Here is a 14,076-nt window from a genome sequence, read left to right on the forward strand (position 1 = left end):
TGAAAAGAAGGGCCATATGCACCCCAATATTCATAGCAGCAATGTCCGCAATAGCCAAACTGTGAAAAGAGCCGAGATGCCCTTCAACAGACAAATGGATAAAGAAGATGTGGCCCAACAGCAACTTCTTTCAAGATACATCTCCAAAAGCTAGCGAAACAAAAGCAAAAATGAACTTCTGGGACTTCATCAAGATAAAAAGCTTCTGCACAGCAAAGGAAACAGTCAACAAAACAAAGAGGCAACCCACAGAATGGGAGAAGATATTTGCAAATGACACTACAGATAAAGGGCTGGTATCCAAGATCTATAAAGAACTTCTCAAACTCAACACCCAAAAAACAAATAATCAAGTCAAAAAGTGGGCAGAAGATATGAAAAGACACTTCTCTGAAGAAGACATACAAATGGCTAACAGACACATGAAAAAATGTTCATCACCATTAGCCATCAGGGAAATCCAAATCAAAACCACATTGAGATACCACCTTACACCACTTAGAATGGCAAAAATGGACAGGGAAAGAAACAACAAATGTTGGAGAGGTTGTGGAGAAAGGGGAACCCTCTTACACTGTTGGTGGGAATGCAAGTTGGTACAACCACTTTGGAAAACAGTGTGGAGGTGCCTCAAAAGTTTACAAATAGAGCTACCCTATGACCCAGGAATTGCACTCCTGGGTATTTACCCCAAAGACACAGATGTAGTGAAAGAAGGGCCATATGCACCTCAATGTTCATAGCAGCAATGTCCACAATAGCCAAACTGTGGAAAGAGCCAAGATGCCCTTCAACAGATGAATGGATAAAGATGTGGTCCATACATACAATGGAATATTACCTAGCCATCAGAAAGGATGAATACCCAACTTTTACATCAACATAGATGGGACTGGAGGAGATTATGCTAAGGGAAATAAGTCAAGCAGAGAAAGTCAATTATCATATGGTTTCACTTATTTGTGGAACATAAGGAATAGCATGGAGGACATTAGGAGAAGGAAGGGAAAAATGGGGGGGTGGGGAATTGGAGGGAGAGATGAACCATGAGAGACTATGGACTCTGAGAAACAAACAGAGTTTTAGAGGGGAGGGGGGAGGGGGGATTGGTTAGCCCAGTGATGGGTATTAAGGAGGGCATGTACTGCATGGAGCACAGGGTGTTATACGAAAACAATGGATCGTGGATCACCACATCAAAAACCAATGATGTATTGTATGGTGACTAACATAACAATAAAATTAAAAAAAAAAAAAGAAGATACAATCCATCTATACAATGGAATATTACTCAGCCATCAGAAAGGATGAATACCCAACTTTTGCATCAAATCAATGGGACTGGAGGAGATTATGCTAAGGGAAATGAGTCAAGCAGAGAAAGTCAACTATCATATGATTTCACTTATTTGTGGAACATAAGGAATAGCATGGAGGACATTAGGAGAAGGAAGGGAAAAATGAAGGGGGAGGATCAGAGGGGGAGACGAACCATGAGAGACTGTGGACCCTGAGAAACAAACTGAGGGTTTTAGAGGGGAGGGGGGTGGGGGATGGGTTAGCCCAGTGATGGGTATTAAGGAGGGCACATATTGCATGGAGCACTGGGTATTATACACAAACAATGAATCATGGAACACTACATCAAAAACTAATTTTGTACTGTATGGTGACTAACATAACATAATAAAATAAAATAAAAATATCTTGTAACAAACAAAAACAGAAACACAACATACCAAGACTTACAGGATGCAGGAAAAGCAATTCTAAAAGGTAAATTCATATTAATAAATGCCTACATTAAGCAACAAAAGAGATGTCAAATAAGAAACCTAAATTTATGCCATATGGAAATAGAAAAAAACAAACTAGGCCCCAAAGTTAGCAGAAGGAAGGAAATAGCAAAGATCAGAATAGATATAAATGAAATCAGTAGAAAAACAATAGAAAAGATTAACATTACAAATTTATCTTTTAAAAAGATAAACACAATTGACGAACCTTTAGCCAAACTTCCCAAGCTAAAAAAAGTGCCCAAAAATTAAAATTATAAAGAGGAGACATTAGAATTGATACCACAGAAATACAAAGAATCACAAGAGGCTACTATCAACAATTATACACCAACAAATTAGATAATCCGGAAGAAATGGAAAAAATTCCTAGAAACACACAACCTACCAAGACTGAATCATGAAGACTGATTCATAAAACTGAACAGATCAATTACTAGTAAGGAGAATGAATCAGTAATCAAAAACTTTCCAACAAAGAAAAGCCCAGGACCTGATGGTTTCACTGGGGAATCCTACCAAATGTTTAAAGAAGAATTAAGCCATTCCTTCTCAGAGTCTTCCAAAAAATTGAAAAGAAAGTATTACTCTCAAACTCATTTTACAAAACCAGGATTACCCTGATACCAAAATCAGACAAGAATACCACAAGAAAAGAAAATTACAAGGCAATATCCCTGATGAATATAGCTGTAAAAATCTTGAACAAAATATTAGCAAACAAACTTCAACAATATATTAAAAAGATTATATACCATGATCAAGTGGAACTTATCTCTGGGATGCAAGGATGTTTCAATATATGCAAAACAATCAATGTGATAAGCTATATTAATAAAAGATAAAAATCGTACATCTCAATAGACACAGAAAGGCATTCAACAAAATTCAACATCCTTTCAGACTAAAAATTCTCAACAAACTAGATATAGAAAGAACATATCACAACATAATAAGGGCCATATACAACAAACACATACTAACATAATAATCAATGATAAAATGTTCCTTATCCCCCTAAGATGAGGAATAAGATAAGGGTGCCTACTCTCACCACTCCTATTCAACATAATACTGGAACTCCGAGCCAGAGCAATTAAGGAAGAAAAAGAAATAAAAGGCATCCAAATTGGAAAGGAAGGAGTAAAACTGTGGGTTTTTTTTTGAAGATAGCATAATCTTATATATAGAAGTCTCAAGACTCTACTAAAATGTTAGAACTAATAAATGAATCCAGTAAAGTCACAGGGATACAAAGTGAATATACAAAAATCAGTTGTTTCTATACACTATGAACAATCTGAAAAAGAAATACAGCAGTCCCACCTTATACACAATTTTGCTTTTCCCCGTTTCACTTAGCCACAGTCAACCACAATCCAGAAGCAGAGGATTCTCCTTTAGACTTATCAACAGGTCAATAGTAGCTTAGTGCTACCTCACAATGCCTACATCATCCACCTCATTTCATCATGTAAATATGTTATCAACACATACTATCACAAGAATAATGAGTATAGTATATTTTGAAAATAAAGGGAGTGAGAGATACCACATTCACACTTTTATTACAATATATTGTTATAATTGTTCTATTTTATTATTAGTTATTGTTATAATTCTTACTCTGTCTAATTTATAAGTTAAACTTTATCATGGGTATGTATACATAGGAAAAAAATAAAATATATAGAGATTTGGTACTATCCATGGTTTCAGGCATCCACTGGGGATTTGGAATGTATCCCCATAAATAAGGGGGGACTACTATAAAGAATACAATATAATTTACAATTGCATCAGAAAGAATAAAATACTGGGGACCCTGGGTGGCTCAGTCAGTTAAGCATCTGCTTTCCGCTCAGGTCATGATCCCAGGGTCCTAGGATTGAGCCCTTCATTGGGCAACTTGCTCAGTGGGGACCCTGCTTTTCCCTCTGCCTGCTGCTCCCCTTGCTTGCGCTCTCTCTCTCTGTCAAATAAATAAATACAATCTTATGAAAAAGGAATAAAATACTTATGAATATATTTTTTTAAAGATTATTTATTTATTTATTTATTTGAGAGAGAGAGAATGAGATGAGAACACATGAGAGGGGATAGGGTCAGAGGGCAAAGCAGACTCCCTGCCGAGCAGGGAGCCCGATGCAGGACTCAATCCCGGGACTCCAGGATCATGACCTGAGCCGAAGGCAGTCGCCTAACCAACTGAGCCACCCAGGCGCCCCTTATGAATAACTTTAACCAAGGAGGTGAAAGACCTGTACACTGAAAACTATAAGACATTAATAAAAGAAGTCGAAGAAGATGCAAAAAAATGGAAAGCTATCCCAGGTTCATGGATTTAAGAATTAATATTGTTAAAATGTCTATATTACCCAAAACCATCTATGGATTCAATGCAATCCCTATCAAATTTCCAATGGCATTTTTTCACAGAAATTTAAAAAAAAAATACTAAAATTTGTATGGAACCACAAAAGATCCTGAATAGCCAAAGCAATCTTGGGAAAGAATAAAGGTGGAGTCATCACACTTCCTGATATCAAATTGTATTATAAATCTGTAGTAATCAAAACAGTACCGACCATAAAAACAGACCAATGGAATATAATTGAGAGCACTGAAATAAACCCATGCATATATGGTCAACTAATATTTGATAAGGGAGCCAAGAATATTCATTACAGAAAGGATAGTTTCTTTAATACATAGTATTTGAAAAACTAGATATTCATATCCAAAAAAAAATTTCTTTTCATTATCTTACATCACTCACAAAAATTAACTCAAAATATATTAAGGAAGGTCTGAATGTAGGACCTGAAACAATAAAACTCCTAAAAGAAAACACAGGAATAAAGCTCTTGACATGGACTCGGCAACATTTTTTTTGGAAAGACACCAAGAATACAAGCAATGAAAGCAAAAGCCAACATGTGGAACTAAATCAAACTGAAAGGCTTCTGCATAGCGAAAGAAATAATCAACAAAATAAAAAAGCAAACTATAGGATGGAGGAAGATCATTGCAAGCCATATATCTGCTATAGGGTCCTATACAAAATATTTAAGAAACTCCGACAACTCAAGAGCAAAAAAATATATATATATATATAAAAAAGAAGAGTGGGGGAAAAAAAGAAGAAAAGAAAAACCCACAAATGATCCAATTAAAAACAAGCAAATGACCTGAATAGACATTTTTCAAAAAAAAAAAAAGACATATAAATGGTTAAAAGTGCATGAAAAAGTGTTTAACGTCATTAATCATTAGGGAAATGTACATCAAAACCACAATGAGGTATCATCTCACATTTGATAGCATAGCTATTATCAAAAAGACAAGAAGAAAAGGGAAGAGAGAAAGAAACCCTTTTATACTCTTGGTAGGAATGTAAATTGCTACGGTCTCTACAGAAAATAGTATGGCGGTTCCTCAAAAAATTAAAAGCAGTACTATATGATCCAGTAATCCCACTACTAGATATTTATCTGAAGGAAAGGAAGTCACTATCTTGAAGAGATACCTGCATCCCCATGATCATTGCAATAGCCAAGACGTGAAAACAACCTAAGTATCCACTGTTGGATAAATGAATAAAGAAAACATGGGTCCTGCCTGCAGCTCTGGATGAGAATCCGAACCTCATTCCCTCCAGATGTACTGAGGACATGGGGGCTTCGGACTAGGAGAGCCTGCATGTGCAGTTCAAGCACTAAGGAGGCAAAACTGAGGATGGAGAAAGGAGCCATGAAGATTCCAGTCCTGTGCACAATTTCCAGTCTCACCTTTCATGAAGCCCCAAACCTTCACCTAGTGTGATCTCCACTCCAACAAATATGCAGTGCCCTCTACAAGAAATGCAGAGGACTCACCTCCTCTCCCATGGTCAAAAGTAAGAAGACTATGACTATAGTTGTTAATAAAAAACACACAAATATAGATATCTTATGGATAAGAAAAACCAAAAGTATTGAGTTTTATATGTTAATTAGCCCACAGCATCCAGAGTTATTTAATTCCCTCTCTGATTCCAAAGGATAGAGATACTGGACCCATGCCACATGTAGACTTTGGTTTTCATCTCTAAGTAAATATTATGGAACTCCTTGGATTTCATTATTCTTGTCTTATACACTAACAGTGGTTCTCCAACATTGATAGCAGTCTTCCAGAGCCACATTCCCTTCCTGCTCTTCGTCAACTCTATTTTTTAGATTTGTCTGCCATGGACTTGAATATTAATCAACTAAAAAAAAATCTATCTCATAATAGGGTTAATCAATTGAAGGACTTACTCCATTTGAAGGGATCATCCTGACCATCTAGTCCTTAAAATCCCCCACATCAGAAAGGAGGAGTATAGGGGCGCCTGGGTGGCTCAGTCCTTAAGCATCTGCCTTCAACTCAGCTCATGATCCCAGGGTCGTGGGATCGAGCCCCGCATCGGGCTCCCTGTTCGGCGGAAGCCTGCTTCTCCCTCTCCCACTCCCCCTGCTTGTGTTCCCTCTCTCACTCTGTCTCTCTCTGTCAAATAAATAAATAAAATCTTTAAAAAAAAAAAGAAAGAAAGGAGGAGTATATGAGTCTAATGTTTCTGTCATGTACTGTCCCAATCCTCCAGGTCAAGGATGTTCAGATAACATAAAATGGCTGGGGTTCAGGAGGAATCTAGTTGCTGTATGTTGTCATTTAATAAAGGCAAAAAGAAAAAAGAAAAGAAAATATGGTATGTATACACACACACACACTAGAATACTATTTAGCCATTAAGAAAAAAAAGAAGGAAATCCTGCCATTTGTAACAACATGAATGGACTTTGAGGACATTACTCTAAGTGAAATAAGTGAGACAAAGAAAGACAAATGGTATATGATTTCATCTAAATGTGGAATCTAAAATAAACTGAACTCATATTAACAGAGAGAGTAAATTGATGGTTGCCATGGGCTGGGGAATGCAGGAAGAGTTGTTGGTCAAAGAGTACAACCTTCCAGTTACAAGAGGAGTAATTCTGCAGATCTAATGTGCAACATGGTGACTATAGTTAATAACACTATATTGTATATGTGAAAGTTGCTAAGAGAAAGTAGATCTTAAATGTTCTCACTATAACACCAACAGCAAAAACGTGGTAATTACATGAGGTTATGTTAACTAACCTACTGGGTTATCATTTCACAAAGTAAGATAGACACTATAATCTAGTAATTCCACATCTATGTGTTTAGTTTAGAGAAACACAGGCAAATATATCTCAAAGCATGTATGAGAAGGTTCTAGTCACAATAAACAAACAAACAAAAGAAACATCCTAGATATTCATCAATAGACTATGGAAAAGAAAGTTTTGTAATGCTCTTATAATGAAATACTATGAAGCATAGGGAAAAAAAATCGATGAAAAGGAGCTACGGCTATGCATAAGGAGAAATCTCATAGACATAATATGAAATGAAAAAGGCAAATTATGGCAAGGCAAATGCAATGTAATAACATTAAATATAGCTTGAAATATGCAAAATAAAATATCTTATTTATGGATACACATGTGTAATGAGACCATAAATAACACACACTTAAGTATTTTTAAACCAATGAACAAAAAATCCCCAAATGTTAACTGCTTTGCCACTAAAACGTTCAAAAATATAAATTCATAATGAGGCCCAGAGGAATGAGTACTTTTACCAAGAACACACATAAGTTGATTAGAAAACAAGTGCCCTATAAATGGTAATGACAACTAAATAAAAAGACGTTATTCTGGAGTCTTTAGAGTTTTTTTAACTGCACATAGAAATAAAAACTAAATGTCATGTTTAAGTACTTTTAAACTATACTGAACACAGGTAAAAAAAATGCTATGTGCACATTTAAGTAAAACTTCTCTGAAAGAGGCAAAATGGATAGTGTAAGTAGGAGACTAAATTTTCTCAGATCTGCACTGCAATCCTGACTCTTCCTCACTGTGTGGTCTTAGCAAGTCATTAACATATCTCAACCTCACTTTTTCCATTTGTGAAATCCTCTGAACTTCAGTTTCCTCATTTGTAAAATTCCTACTCAATCATATTTTCAAAAGGTTTGTGTTTCTATTTGATGTCTGGCACACAGTAAGTAGGTGTTCAGTAAATGGTGCCTGTATCAGTAGTCTGATATAGACAGAACAGAGTCTGATCAATAGAATAGAAATTAAGACAAAAACTGATATTGATGTTGGTTAAGCTATTTATTTTTTTATTATTCCAATTTATAATTACTGAAAATGAACCATCCAAATGGATGAAGACATACTGTGGTGTTCTAAACATACTACACTACAGATCTTCATATTCAATATGGGAAATCATGACTAAAGTACCCCCCACACATGTTTATTTGTATTCTCCTTTTCCTTTACCATTGATATTCCATTTATACTTTTAAAATTTGTTTTGAAAACAGATGAACATAGGGGAAAGGAAGAAAATATAAAATAAGATAAAAACAGGGAAGCAAATACAAGAGACTCTTAACCAAAGGAAACAAACTGAGGGTTGCTGAAGGGGAGGTGGTGGGGAGGGAGATAGGGTAACAGGGTGATGGGCATTAAGGATGGGCACTTGATGTGATGAGCAGTAGGTGTTGATGTAACTGATGAATCACTAAATTCTACCTCGGTAACTAATAATACACTATATGTTAACTAAACTGAATTTAAATAAAAAAATTTTTTTAAATAAAAAATAAAATAAAATTTTTCTTTTTTGTATTCCCATTTTCCTTTAATATTGATATTCTATTTATATTTTAAATTTTTGTTTCGCTTTTCATCATCTCAAATTCCTTTTGGAAAAGTATAGAAAATAAATACACATAAATAAATTTAAGTTCCTCTTTGCTTTTTTTCCATGTTATATAAAAGTAGCAAGATACATTTTCACCAAAATTGGAGGATATGTTTGAGATGATCTGGCTTAAAATATAGACTACAAGGCATACTAAAAGTCACTGAGTGGCCCTGGGGAGGTACCTCATAAAGATAAATAGTCATTTTCTTGCAGTTGGACCTGAGGTACAATAAGTGGTTCAACAACTGCTGAGAGGGAGAAACACACCATATTGTTAAGATACAGAAAGAAAAAACAAACTCCGATTCCAAATATGTGCCCCAAATTAAAAGTCACAAGGTCAGATATTCCAAATTGACTTTTGATGGAGTGGCTTCTCAAGGACACAATTCTAAGTGTCATCCCACAAGGTCAACAAAAAACAGGCATTAATTTAATTAACTATGGTTAATGATTTTCCTAAGTCACACTGACAGGCCAATATAAATAAATGTATCAATAAATAACCAGAAACAACTAGTAAACAGGAGGTTTATGAACAAGCTACTGATGAGCTGGTAAAAGTACTTGAAAAAATTATATGGTGGCAGTATATAAGGTGCATCACAGTGGATTAAAACCAGCAGATTTAGAACTGGCTTTGAAAACTTTTCAGGTACACCTCATCTTTGCTCATTTCCATCTTACAGCATTTGAAGTTGTTGCTCTCTCTGCTTGGAATTCTCTTCACAATTCTCTTCTTGGGCCTTAGTCCTCATTTCATTCAGTTTCTGCTTAAATGTCACTTCCTCAGAGAGACCCTCTTTACTTCATCTAAAGTATCCCTATCATTCCTTTTTATCTTACCCTGCTTTATTTTCCTTTATAACATTTATTGATTTTTTGGTAAATTATACATACTCTGAATAAGGGGGAAAGGAGATACTCAATAATTTTCTGAGCAAAATCACTTACTCTGTTTAGTTATGTCATAAATTTGCAGCCTAAAACCTAGGTTGATGTGAGTACCAGGAAAATCTGAACCACAATTTTTATCTCATCCACTTCATTGCTTTAAGTAAAAAAGCATATGTAAACAAGAAGAAAAAAAAAAAAGCAGTGTTTGAATTTGAAGGGTTTTTTATCTTAAAAATCAGGCGGTGTCCTACATTAGGCTGCTGACATACTTTTTCTATATTATATAAGCTTACAAAATACTCCTGGAAAATATCTTCAATGTGATTTATCTTTAGAGGGTCCAAAGATTAATGAACCTCATAAAAATGATAAATTAAGGATTTCAGAAGCACATTTGCAAACTAAACCATTAAAGAGTCTGAGCTTAGAGAAAGTTAAGGCTAAATGTAGAAGACAAAATTATGAAACTCTCAAAGAAATACAGGAGAATATATTCATAACCTCAGGTTGTGGAAGATTTTTTTAAACCTAGACACAAAAAGTACCAACCACAAAGTAAAAGTGATACCATAAAAATAACGAAAAAAATTCCATAAAATAGGATACCTATATTATGTATAAATAACAAAAAAGAACTTATTCACAGATTTAATAACCAACTCCCACAAATCAATAAGAAAAGGCAGCCTAGTAGAAAAATGGTCAAAAAGCTTGAACAGGCACTTTACCATATATATATATATATATATATATATATATATATGGCCAAAAAACATACAAATCGATTTTTAACTTCATTAGTAATTAAAGCAATGCAAATTAAAACCACAATGAGCCAATGCCTATCCACTAGACTGACAAAAGTACTAATAATATAAGTTTGGGCAAAAATATGGAACAATGTGAAATCACCACTGTTGCAGAAGTCTAAAATCGTACATTTTGGAAACACTTCAGCAATACCTACTTAAATGAAGAATCACATTCTCTGAAATCAGCAATTTGTCTTTTAGAAATATACCCTATATGGTTGGGCGTCTGCCTTTGGCTCAGGTCATGATCCCGGGGTCCTGGGATCCAGTCCCACATCGGGCTCCCTGCTCCTTGGGGAGCCTGCTTCTCCCTCTGCCTCTGCCTCTCTCTCTCTCTGTGTCTCTCATGAATGAATAAATAAAACCTTTTTTAAAAAAAAAAGAAATATACCCTATAAAAACCCATGTGCAACAGGATACACATACAAAAATTTTCTTAGTTGTTTATCAGCTGAAGAGTGGATACATTATGGCATAATCATACTACAGAATACAATACAGCAATAAAAATAAACAAATTAACTATTAACTATTCCCTACGACATAGCTGAATCTCACAAACAATCCTGTATGAAAGAATAAAGACCCTAGAGTGGCTCTGTGGCGGTGGCGGCGGCGGCAGCAGTGGCTAGTCATGGGCACCATGAACAGCTTCAGCAGCGAGAAACGCACCGCGCCCTTCACCCTCCAGTACTGAGTCTTCCTCAAAAATGAAAAAGGACAATATATATCTCCATTTCATGATGTTCCAATTTATGCAGATAAGGATGTGTTCCACATGGTATTTGAAGTACCACGCTGGTCTAATGCAAAAATGGAGATAGCTACAAAGGATCCTTTAAACCCAATTAAACAAGATGTGAAAAAAGGAAAACTCCATAACGTTGCAAATTTGTTCCCTTATAAAGGATATATCTGGAACTATGCTGCCATCCCCCAGACTTGGGAAGACCCAGGACACAATGACAAACACACTGGCTGTTGTGGTGACAATGACCCCATTGATGTGTGTGAAATTGGAAGTAAGGTATGTGCAAGAGGTGAAATAATTAGGGTGAAAGTTCTGGGCATACTGGCTATGATCAATGAAGGGGAAACTGAGTGGAAAGTCATTGCCATTAATGTGGATGATCCTGATGCAGCCAATTACAATGATATTAATGATGTCAAGCAGCTGAAACCTGGCTACCTGGAAGCTACTGTGGACTGGTTTAGAAGGTACAAGGTTCCTGATGGAAACCAGAAAACCAGTTTGCTTTCAATGCAGAATTTAAAGATAAGGACTTTGCAATTGATACTATTAAAAGCACTCATGACCATTGGAGAGCATTAGTGACAAAGAAAACCGATCGAAAGGGACTCAGTTGCATGAATACTACAGTGTCTGAGAGCCCCTTCAAGTGTGATCCCGATGCTGCCAAAGCTATTGTGGATGCTTTACCACCACCATGCGAATCTGCCTGCACAGTACCAAGAGATGTGGATAAGTGGTTCCATCACCAGAAAAATGAATATTCTGCGGAATACAAGCTGATATTGCTGCATCTTATTCATCTGGAGTATTAGATGCAAAAGTAGTAGCTTTTCAAAGCTTTAAATTCATAGAACTAATCTAACTAAAGCAAATTCTGCTGCGACCAATATATTCAGAATGTTATGCATCTAAAAGCATTTTTCATATCTCAACTAAGATAACTGTTAGTACATGTTTCAATATCAAAGCAGTTGTAATTTGGAAGTCACCATTTGTGAATAAATGTGCAAGACGAGTGCATGTTGGATGTATATGTTTACCGTGTGTTAGAAAATAAAATTATTTTGCTGAAAAAAAAAAGAATAAAGACCCAAAAGAATACATAATTTTTTTCAATTCATATAATGTTCATAAGCAAGCTAACTAAACTATATATTTAGGGATGCATACAGAAGTGATAAAGCTTTAAAGAAAAGGCAAAAAAAAATGACAACCATAAAACTCAAGATAACAGATGCTTCTAGGACTAAGAAAAAAGTTAGAAATTGGGAAGACATAAGTGAGGCTTTGGGGATAGTGTTAGTGTTCTATTTCTTAATCCGCACAGGAATTACACAGATGTTTGCTCTATGGGTATTAATTATACTTTACAATTATATACTTTTTTGTTTTCAAAAAATGTTAAATTTTAAAAGATTGATAAAAAATTATAGTTTTACTTGACACTTTTTCTCTTATTCCCCTATTTATGATCCATCAGCAAATCCTAATGCCGCTGATCACAATATATCCAACATCTACCCACTTCTCACCTCTTTGGTCTAAGTTAATATTCTCTTTGTGTTCTACTGCAGTAGTCTCCTAACTGGTCTCCCTACTTCTACCACCTTCCCCCATTGCCTATTCTTCATAGAGTATCCAGAGTGGGTCTTTTAAAACATAAATCAGATCACATCCTTCCTCTGCTCAAACATTCTGTTGCAGTCATACTGTCATGCTTGCTGTTTCTCCAATATGCCATGCATATTCCTACCTCAGGGCCTTTGCGCTTGCTATTCTCTCTGCCTGATCCACTCTAGAACCAGATATTTGCTCAGAAATTCCTGGTTTGGGCAGGAATGTCACTTTTACAGAAATGTCTTCTCTCTACCTTACATAACACTCTTTATCTCCCTATTGTGCCTTATTTTTTTATGGTGCATAAGCTGACATATTTAATATTTTATTTGTTTTATATCTCTCCTCACTGAGTTATAAGGTCCATGAGAACAAGAATTTCATCTATTTTGTGAACTGATGCATCTCTAGCTTCTAGAATAATAAATAGCAATATAATATACACTCAGTATTTATTGAGTTGATTAAAAAATTAAAACAAATATACCAAAGTTTTAACAGTATTTATATCTGGGTAGAGGGTAAATATCTTCTTGATCTCTGTATATTCCAAATATTCTACTTTGAATTTGTATTTTTATAATCAGAAAAATAAGCTATTGTTCTAAGACAGAAAAATAATACCTAGCTTAGTACCTGATAAATAGCAATCAATAAATGTTTATTAACTTGTTAATTAATTTAGATGAGGAAGGCTAACAATAACTGACTTTACTTATATATGTACACTTAACTATCTTTGTTGATGTTGAAACATTTAAAAAGTAATATAGTTTATTTAAGATCGTCATATTTTCCCACTTTTTGTTTTGCTTCCTCCTAAAACACGAGAAGGGTAAAAGTGGGTTTTTATCATGAAATGCTGTCCAGGAAATCTTTACTCTGTATCACTGATTTTGAAGCTTATGGTTTCACTTACACAAAAAATTTCAGTGATTTTTCATGGTTTACATAGATGGATTTCTTTTACTCATGGTACGAGGAATCCTAATTCTGTCTGCACCTAAGTCCTGGAAAGAAACAAGAACTACAGCTTTTCTTCAAAAGACAACTTATATAGAAATTAAACCAATGCATGCTAAAGGAACCAAAAGCCTAAAATATCACACTCAAGAGACTAGTTTAGCTCACAAAAGCTATTTCTTATTCTAACATGAATTTCTAAAACCTGAAAGCATTCTCACAATTTGGGAGCATTATTTTCAGAACTAACTGCCTCAATGTATGAAGCACATTGACTACCTGAATGCATGCAGAGGAGAGCAAGCAACCAAGATGTGGAAAGCTCTCGTTTGTCATAGAAAGAGAATTTAAAGATAAGATATATGGAACCTTTTCTTCTGAGAGAAAAAAAAATCTAGCT

At 35.1% G+C, this 14,076-nt stretch overlaps 1 protein-coding gene and 1 pseudogene across 2 annotated transcripts in view; one reads left to right on the plus strand and one right to left on the minus strand.

Moving 5' to 3' along the window:
- The window catches only part of LOC118004280 (disks large homolog 1-like), a 1,118,862-nt gene that overhangs the window by 1,004,202 nt on the left and 100,584 nt on the right, over positions 1-14,076 (minus strand). The window lies entirely within an intron of this gene.
- Positions 10,986-11,976, plus strand: LOC118004278 (annotated as a pseudogene).

Source organism: Mirounga leonina, unplaced genomic scaffold (genome assembly GCF_011800145.1).
Source record: "Mirounga leonina isolate KUSES-001 unplaced genomic scaffold, KU_Mleo_1.0 Mir_92, whole genome shotgun sequence".
Lineage (NCBI taxonomy): Eukaryota > Metazoa > Chordata > Mammalia > Carnivora > Phocidae > Mirounga > Mirounga leonina.